Genomic DNA, 9930 nt, shown 5'->3' with positions numbered 1-9930 from the left:
CAGGGGGAAATTTAGGGAGCATTAAGAAGTTGATGGGTTGACATTTATGTGGTAACTGGAACTCAAAGAAGATGAAAGAGTCCCATAGATAGGAAATCATGGAGAGGGTGGGAAGATGTGCTTTGGGTAATCCTTTTCATTCTGTCCAGTAGCCACTGGAGGCCATTCAGACAGCAGCCAGCTGTTGGCAGATTTAGTCGATTGGCTTCTGGTGTCTTTTAGAGCATTAGTAGTTGTTAATAGTTGACAACATGAACATGACTGGCTGTTCCCCTTAATATTCTCTTTTACCTAACAATTACATACTTCAGGAATTAGAAATGTATAATACAACATTTCTACAATATTTTTAATGTGTGTAAGATCAGTCCAAATATTAGCTGAGAAATTTGAACTAGTCTTTTAAAGTTCTCTATTAATTTATAAAGTTACAAAAATGAATCTCCCAACCATTGGGGGAATATGTTAATTTCTCTTTTATTCCTTTAGAGATAGGTAAGAGCTTTGCTGGAGGGCAGCAGCTAAGAGTGAATTAGAATTGCATAATGACTATTCCATTAAGTTTCCTTTGATGCTTTGATTTTAATTCTTCAATATTAATATTGTTTTTTGATGTTAAAAAAGGAACTAAATTTTGCTTGGAAAATCCTGCCAGAATATTTGTCTTTGCATGTAGTTCAGCTTGGCAAATTGGATAACTGATTGATCGGTGTGAAGTAAATGTAACAGGATGTTTGGAGAATGACTACATTCATTAGTTACATTAATAAAAATAGCCATGGGAATTTACATATGTCTTTTTCTATATCCATTCATCAGAAAATTGATACCTAACACCATCCAATTCAATAATTCTCATTCTAAAATTTTTATAGAAGTGAATTCCAAATATGAATTTGCCTCTTCCCATTTCTAGCAAATGCAATGTCAGAATCCTAACAGCTTTGAATAGCTGAGAGAGACATAAGAAAAACCGGAATATGATTTCCTGGGTTGAGATTGTGATACGTCCCCAATTTTAAGGAGGTCATACTTATTTCAATTCTGGCTTTGACATATTTATTGGTGGTTTGATGTTGAACAGTTTGTTTAACCCACCTTAACCTCAGTTACAAATTTCATTTGTAAAACACATAATGTGAGTCTAGTTTCCAGAGTTCTTGGCAGGCTCCAGTGAGATTCGTATGGCAAAATAAGCACAAAATCAGGCGCGTAGAACTCAACTCACTGGGTAATGATTGTTAAATGAGTTTATTTTATGAAAATTAATAATGTGAATTAACATAAACTAATAAATTATTGAGCAAAAAAAGTAGTTTTGCATGTCAATAACTAGGCATTAAAGTTAGACTTTATTTAACTACATGACCATATGTGTGTATAGAGAATACACAATCCTGGAAAAGTGAAACAAGTCACTGTCAAAACTACAAATGGAAAATTCTTGCATTTAAATGTTATCTAATCAACACATGTAAACCTGAAACATTGCCTGTTGCACATGATGACATGCTACATATTGTGCTTTTTATGATTTTTTTAGCTGAAAATTTATTAGAAGCAGAATTAATTTCATAAATGTTTCATTTTTCTCTGTTTCTTGACTAGTCAACGAGTATTTATTTTCTAGTATACTTGAGACCATGCACGATTCTTTTACATTTACTAAATATTTTACTACAGATATTGGCACTTTCTTTGTGCTAATTTGACACTTTTTTGTTCTACTCTCAAAATTTGTTTAGACTATTGAAATTTCTAACTAAATTGTCCTTTCCTGACAATATATCAATTTCAAACAAAAATACTGATTTATGCTCTTTGTAAAATGGTCAGGACATATTGATTAGAAACATAAGTATGCTTTTACTTATGTATACTTTAAATTTTACATGACCTTAATTTGTACCAATAATATGCCATGTAGTTCATGAAGAAATCCATTTACTGATTATACGGATTTATCCACATGGTTTTAGATGACATTTAATTTTTAAATAAAGTATAAGACCTTCAAAATTTCACCCATGCTGTATGAAGACATGAAAGTAAGATCATTTTTGGATATCTGTGTTTTTACTAGTCAGAGCATATAGGTTTGTCTTTGAAACTTAGTTCCTTATCTCATTCGGTCTGCTGATTGTTTTTAGAAACTAGATATTACTTAGTGACCTGGAAACCATGTGATATGTTTTTCTCCAACAGTAGTATTTTACCAAAATATGAGCAAACTCTAGGGTCCATCAAAATGAAATGATTTTATGGATGATATAAAAGGTGATATTTTGACAGGCAAATAATTTTTCCCATGTGTTGATGGAATATATAAAAATTCAATTCTTTTCTGGTTAGCTATTCATTATACTCCAGTCTTTTAAGTTCCTGATAATAATTAGTCTTTTATCTGTTGGTAATTAACAAGGTGAAATTTGTAATTAAAAACTGCTAGTATGTATGGAGAGTCACACTATGTTTCTATTCTAATTAATTTATGTTCATTTACCTTATTGATTCAACTATCTTTTCCTGAGTGACCATATATTCAACTATATTTTATTGTATTTTTGCTGAGTGATCACTCTGAAGCAGGCAGTATGACAAGAATCTACTGTTTGTAGATGATGAACAATCATACTTTGGCAAAGCATTTCTTCCCAAAATGGAATTCAAGAACTCATGGGAAGTTAGCAAACCACTAAATGTAATAAACTCCACAATAGAGACATATACAAATGTCTTATTCTGCTTATGTTGCCATAAGCAAATACCGTAGACCAGGTGGCTTAAAAAATAGGAATTTATTTTCTCACAGGTCTAGAGACTGAGAGGTCCAAGACCAAGTTGTCAGCTGATTCTACAGCTGGCTTGCAAGTAGCCCTCTTTTCACTGTGTCCTCATATGGCAGAGAGAAAAAGAGCTCTGGTCTCTCTTTCTCTTATAAGAACACAAATCTCATCATGAAGGCCTGACCTTCATGACCTTAAGTAAAACCTAATTACCTCAAAACGCCTCACTTCTGAATGCCATCACATTGAGGGTTAGGGCCTCGCTATGAATTCTGGAATTCCAAGGTGGGGGGTGGGAGGTAGGGGAGAGGGATGCTCATTCAGTCCATAACAAGTTACTGGTAGGATCCCAGAAAGAAGAAATGCTTCACAAGTGTTTTAATATATCAACCAGGTGTTTTGGAAATAGAAGAAGGTTTATGGGCACACCCAGAATGGCCTGATAATCCACACAGAAAAAATAATTGAACAGGGGCACCTGGGTGACTCAGTTGGTTAAGTAGTTGGTTAAGTGTCCAGCTTTGGCTTAATTCATGATCTCACAGTTTGTGAGTTTGAGACCCACATGGGGCTTGCTGCTGTCAGCTTGGAGCCTGGAGCCTGCTTTGGATTATGTGTCTCCCTCTCTCACTGCCTGTCCCCTGCTCATGTTCGGTCTCTCTCTCTCTCAAAAGATAAACATTAATTTTTTTTTTAAATAAAAAAAATAATCGAACAAATGGAACAGACATGATACTGTGTGGACTATTCAAGGAATAAAGATAATTTGGTATGTCAGGAGCTACTTATGCTTGTGTAAGAGTAGTGGCAAGTTTCTTGAAAAGGATCCCTCACTGTCATATTATATGGAAATTTCATGACCTTTATGTATTAGTCTATTTTCAAATTTTTTAGTTATCTATTAATGAAATTCTAGTTTTCCTCTGAAGGAATTTGAGTAAAAAGAAAATCTTTCAACTCTTTTTCAAAAATGAAAATTAAACAACTTATTTTTGTTGTCAATATCCATGTGCAATTGGGTTATAATATAGATTTGCTCTATCCCACTAGTGGACAGTGGGGTCATGATTAATTGCATGGCACTGGATTAGACCTCTTTAGGTTTCCAGTGCACTTACCTCGTGTGTTAGGTAGAATTATTATATGACCCCTGAATATCCCCTTTCTCTGGTGCACACTAACTTTCTCCAAGTTACTAAATCAAACAGCAGATTAGGTGCTGGTATGAAGAGACTTTGAGGACATCTTTAAATTCACAAATCAGCTAATGATAAAATGGAATATTATCTTCAAGGGGTCTAACCTAATTAGAAGATACTTTAAAAGAGAATTAACTCCTCTTAATGAGAGAGAGGCAAAACATGAGAAGGAATTGATAAACACAAGAGCCTCTATTTCTGGCTTTTAATGTGGAAGGGGTTATGTGGCAAGGCAGCCTCACAACTGCCAGAACCTAATTTTGACAACTTGAATGAGCTTGCAGTGATTCTTCTCATTGCCAAAAAAAGAAAAAAAAAAGTCTCACCTCTGCCCTGGTATCAGCCTGTGAGTGTTTGAGCAAAGAACCCAGTTATTCTGTGACCAGATTCTTGACCTGCAGAAACTGAGATAATAAGTGGGTGTTGTTTAAACCTCTAAAGTAATATTTCCTTGTCATGCAGCAATAAAAACCTAATATACTGGTCTCCATTCCTTGCAATGTTCATGTTAGGAGTCATCTTTTTTTTTTTCTCTCTCTCTTTTTTAAGCAATGCCTGGAAAATTGAATTTCTGCTTATATCGAACCTATTGGTAACAAGTTCATTAGTAAATGATTTTAAGCTAAAAATATTAAAGATATGCTAGGGGCACTTCATAGTGAATGGAATTTTGACTGCATGCATTATGCTATTTATTTCTTTTTATCCTAATGACCAACATAATTAATTACTTACTAGTTAGGAACCTCATTACTATTTAGAATGCTCATCACTATTTATGTGTCAAAAATTGCATTACCACTAATTACTATCAATCCCTACTGTTTGTAATCCCTTGGTAATTAACTGACAAAGTAAAATCAATACTACAAAATCAATTAGTATTGAATTACCAAAAATATCAAATTTTGAAATATCACTTCAAAATATATAATGAATCAAACTACCTTGATTTCAAAAAGGAACCCAGCTACCATTCTGCAGGACACATAGATAGGGAAATGGTTGTAATCTCTAGCCAAAGATTTATATCTGGATATGCTCTTCACTCATACACAGTTGTTTGGACAGTCTCCCCAATGGAAGATGTATTGCTTATTGCTTATTATGTATTTACCACTGAGAAGAATTAGCTTTGTTTCAGAACTTAGAAACTAATCAGGATCCTACAGTGAGCACGGGAGGATTGGGGGACATGGGAGAATTGGTCCCACAGTAAACTTTCAAGTCCATATTTCTATTTATCCTACTTAGACAATGTAAATAAACTATGTTTTTTACTTACTGACCTAGACTATATATTGCAATCTTGTTTAAGTAGTTAGATTCCTATCTCTTCTGTATATAAATTCATGCACTGTGTGCATGTCTGGAACTCTGATTCTCCAGAAAAAGGTTTCACTTTTGTCTGACTCATATCTTCCTTGATCTCATCTAATATTAATAAGATTTTTAGAGGTATTCTGCTTGCAGATTTAAATACAGTTTCAAATGTTATTATTTATTGGTTCAACTACTGCTGAAACAAAACTTCCATAGCATTCATTTTCATTGCAAATCTCCTTTGTTATCTATATAGATATTTGTATCCTGAATTATATACTGGGTGAAAACAACTTGGGTGTTCCTTGCATTTGCTCTACTCACTGGAAATTAATGTCCCTGTCTGTTTCTTCTCTAGTCATTGGCTTCAAATAAATATTTCCTCTGATCTCTAAGTAGTAGGAGGAACTATCTGTCTTTTCTTTTTCACTACGTTGGTCAAAATAAAGGATTACAAGAAAAAGGGAAGTTAGATGATAAACTGTTTTTGATATGGTCTTTGAACCTACTACTTTTTCAAAATATTTGAATTACCTGTTTCAAGCAGTAAAACAAAGGGGCAAAGCAACTGTCTTTAATGGGTTGAAACATAAACACACATTTTCATTTTAGTTAAATGAGAAGAAAAGTTAATCTTCACACATCTAAATCCTCTGTAATGTGCTAGGAGTTATACTTACACAATGCAAACACAAAGGAAGTTGAAAATTTTGGTCATAAAAGTTGTCAGCGTTCAAGATAATTTCAAAACTTGTTTTCGAAAAATAAATATAAAGGTAATCCAGTAAGCTCTCCAAGGCTATTTGCAGTTTTATATTTGTATAGTCTATTAGAAGTAGTTTAAATAAAATTAATTCTTAGAACATTAAACTCAGTCTAGTACCAAATGACCAATTGTACTTTATTTCAGTTACTTCAACATAAACTTCATTACGTTCATTCTAAATCAAAAGAAATTATGAAAAGTTGGGTTAATGTTTAACTAAAATGTTTAATAATACATAATATTTTATTAGCAGTTATAATTATTTAGAGTTCATATTTGGTGTCTTTCATATATTCATATATTTCAATATATTCATATATTTCATATATTTCAAATTATACCTTAATATTTACATTTCACATTATATATAAAAATATATAATATTTGGAGTTTTTTCATATATATAATTTTTGAATGTCTTTTGACATTTTTGAAATGTTAAACACTTAAATATTGTCTTGCTTTGTTCGTTTTGTTTACCAATCCTGTATGTCTTTTATGTAGGACATAATGCCTTATAGCAGATATGATCTTTTATTTCAAAAAAATATTATAGTATCTCTTAGTATATTTTTAAGTGTTTGTATATTCATGATTCAAACTGGCAATCAGTTTGACTCAGAATATTTATAAAAATAGAACAATATAATTATTATTTTTTGTTTATTATCCAAATCATTTTCTCACAAAATCTAGAATAATCTCAGTAGTACACCTGCTGGTATGATTGTTAAAATATAAATGTTATTTCCAAAATTGTCAGCATATTTCTTCTAACAGATATATTAAACATTAAAGTAAAAATTAAGTGTAAGGAGCAAACACATATTTTCTAAATATGTGTGTAATTACTGTGTTAACCCCCAGTCAAGCTTTTAGTTTATATCATGCTCTTTTTCCCTCTCCAAAGGACTGAACATTCCTATTATCCCTGTTTTACAAGTCTCATTTTCAGCTGAAAATTCATTATGTTGCCATGTCCTTATGACTTTTGATTTTCATTAGAGATCATTATACTATGGGGAAATAAACATATCTCAGAGACAATATAAGTAGGGTCTTCTTAGCTTTGATTACTTAGCATTGTGTTTTTAAATTAATGTCTAAACACTGAGATCAATTAACATTTTTGAAGAAAGTATTTTCTGCACAACAAATTGCATTCAAATTGTCTTGTGGGAAGTTCATTGTCATAAAGTGTAATTTAAGGAAATTCCTATCACTGCTTGGTTATGATAAAATGGAAAGTCTGATAAACATTAATCCCTAAAATAGATAAGAAAATAGGAAATGAAAGTTCTCTTTAAGGTGTTGAAATGGTTTAGAATTGATTTTCATGTCAGATGATTAATGTAATAACATAAAGTAAGGCAGAATGCTTAAGGAATATTAAAGAGAAAATAACAGTGAGTACCTTGCATCTCTGGAACATTTTGTACAGTGGCTAACATAGCTTTTCCTTAGGTAGTAATAACGCTAACACAAAATTCAGAGTGCTTTTTTTTTTTTCAGATGGATAAGATCAAGTAGAAATATATATTTCACATATTTGGTTCAGAGAATGAAACACTGAGAAGGTAAAAACAAAAACTACTTGACCTAGCGATCTGTGAGCTTGATTTGGGAAACAGCCACTGGTTCTAGGCTCCATTGAGCAGATGTTTAAACACATTTGATAGTTTAAATAACTTCAGGAAATGGACACTTCAGCTTTTCACATCAAAACCATTCACACCTTTGAATCCCAAGTTGTGATTCTTTTTTTTTTTTTTTTTTTTTAGGCTTTTTTTTTTTTTTTTTGAGGTGGGGGTGGGGGAAAGAGAGGGAATCCCAAGAAGGATCCTTGCTGTCAGCCCAGAGACCAATAGGGGCTCAGTATCATGACTGTGAGATCATGACCTGAACCAAAATCAAGGGTCAGATGCTTAACTTATTCAGTGATCCAGGTGCCCCTGATTATAATCGTGAAAAGTGCTTTTTCCTCCAGTGACATGAGTAGATACTGAAAACAACACAGAGGATGATGTGGATGACACACTGAAAAATTAACTCTAATATCAGCCCAGTGACTCAGCCTAGTGTTGGCTTCTAATGAAAGCACTTAGAACTCCACTGTAAGGACAAATAACAAAGGTGAAAATGAATAACATCCAATAATTAAGAAGCAGAGCTAATATTAAAAGCCAAATGCACACAAAACTGCCACATCCATTTCTAAAGCAGACAGAGAATACATCATGTTATCATTGGCACCAGACATCAGGAAGTGCAGATATCATCTGATCATTAGAGATACTTAAAATGCCTTTAAAAACCCCACTTTTATGTTCATCATGTGCTGACAGTTTTTATTCACAAAATGTACCTGGGGAAGGTGCATCTTTTGTAGTTCACCCCAGCAAATACACAGTGTTGTTAGCTCTGTATGCCTTAATCTAGTAAGAGTCGAAATACGTTCTGCTCTTTGTAATGGGGCTTAGTAACTTCTAAACAATATCTAAATATGTGACTAAATTGTGTCGTTAAAGGTGAAACTGGTAATATTCCAAAACATTAATTTTAAATGGGAAATACTGAATACATATGCATTTGTAAAGGATTTGATCTTAAATCTCTAAATAAGGAAGTCTAATATTTCATCAGAACAATTAGAATTTTAGAGGAAAATCTATAATTCAGGAATCAAAGCATATGAAAATATCTTGCTAAAAATATAAAGACAACATTGCTGCTTCTAGATAAAAATACTGAAAAAAAGAGTTATTTTAAGTATAGTAATATATTTTAGTGACATGAATGCAAAAAATGAAAAGTTCAGTGGGGATTAAAGACCTGAGTTAGAATCACAGATCTGTTTCTAACATGCTTGTATAAAACTTTGCAATTTAATTAACTTCTCTGTACCTCAGGATTATTTTTTTTAAATGGTAATGAGAATCCTCACTTCAAACATATGTTGTAATTCATGAGTTCATGGAGGAGAAAAATCCTGGTGGATTATGAACATGTAAAAGCATGTGTTTGTTTCTACTTACAAATCTATAATGCTGCCTTAAAGTTCCTTTTTAATTAAAAAAAAATAAATTAAATTAACTTAAATTGAAGAGATTTAAAACAATCCCACGTATGCATGCATAATAGAAAATAGATTATTAAAATGAAAACAAAAAATAATTGCTTTATTTTTACTCAATTTTCTCCATATCATTCTGTATGCAGTCATTAGAAAGGTTAATGAAATTACATATTTCTCCCATACTAATTTTAAAATATAAAACAAAAAGTGAATAAACTATTATTTACTACAAAATATTGTAACCACAACTTATTTTTTTTTTTTTTTGAATTTGGGTTTTTATTTGTAATGTGTCCCTCTTGAAAGTTACAGTTTGGCCCTACTGGAATATTGTATTTGTGGAATTTACATCTAATGGGTACGTTTTTATAGATATGTATCAAATCTGGAGTGGATTAAAGAGTACTTAGCTCTATCAATATTCCAACTGTCTTTCCCATAGATATTAGTAAACTGGTTCTATTATGTATATGGAGAAGCAGAGCACTAAAATTTCCATGACAATTTGAATGAAAATAAATTGGGAGCACTGCCCTACCACAAATCAATAAAAACAGAGTTAATGTAGACCTCTTGCAGACAGATTTGTACGAGAGTAAGTGTTCATTTTAGTACAAAATGCTGCTCTTCCCACAATGGAAGTGGTCCATTATAATCAACCTACCTTCAGATATCAGGTGCATCACCCCAGGCTTGGTGTCTTATGGAGCCGACTGTTGGTCTTTGCTGCTGACATGTTAGGCCCTGGGCAGTCAACCTTGGTGAGTGAAACCCCATGTT

The sequence above is a fragment of the Hyaena hyaena genome, unplaced genomic scaffold, assembly GCF_003009895.1.
Source record: "Hyaena hyaena isolate Hyena2069 unplaced genomic scaffold, ASM300989v1 scaffold_309, whole genome shotgun sequence".
Taxonomy (NCBI): Eukaryota; Metazoa; Chordata; class Mammalia; order Carnivora; family Hyaenidae; genus Hyaena; species Hyaena hyaena.
The sequence above is the reverse complement of the archived record's forward strand: the minus strand, read 5'-3'. Positions refer to the sequence as shown.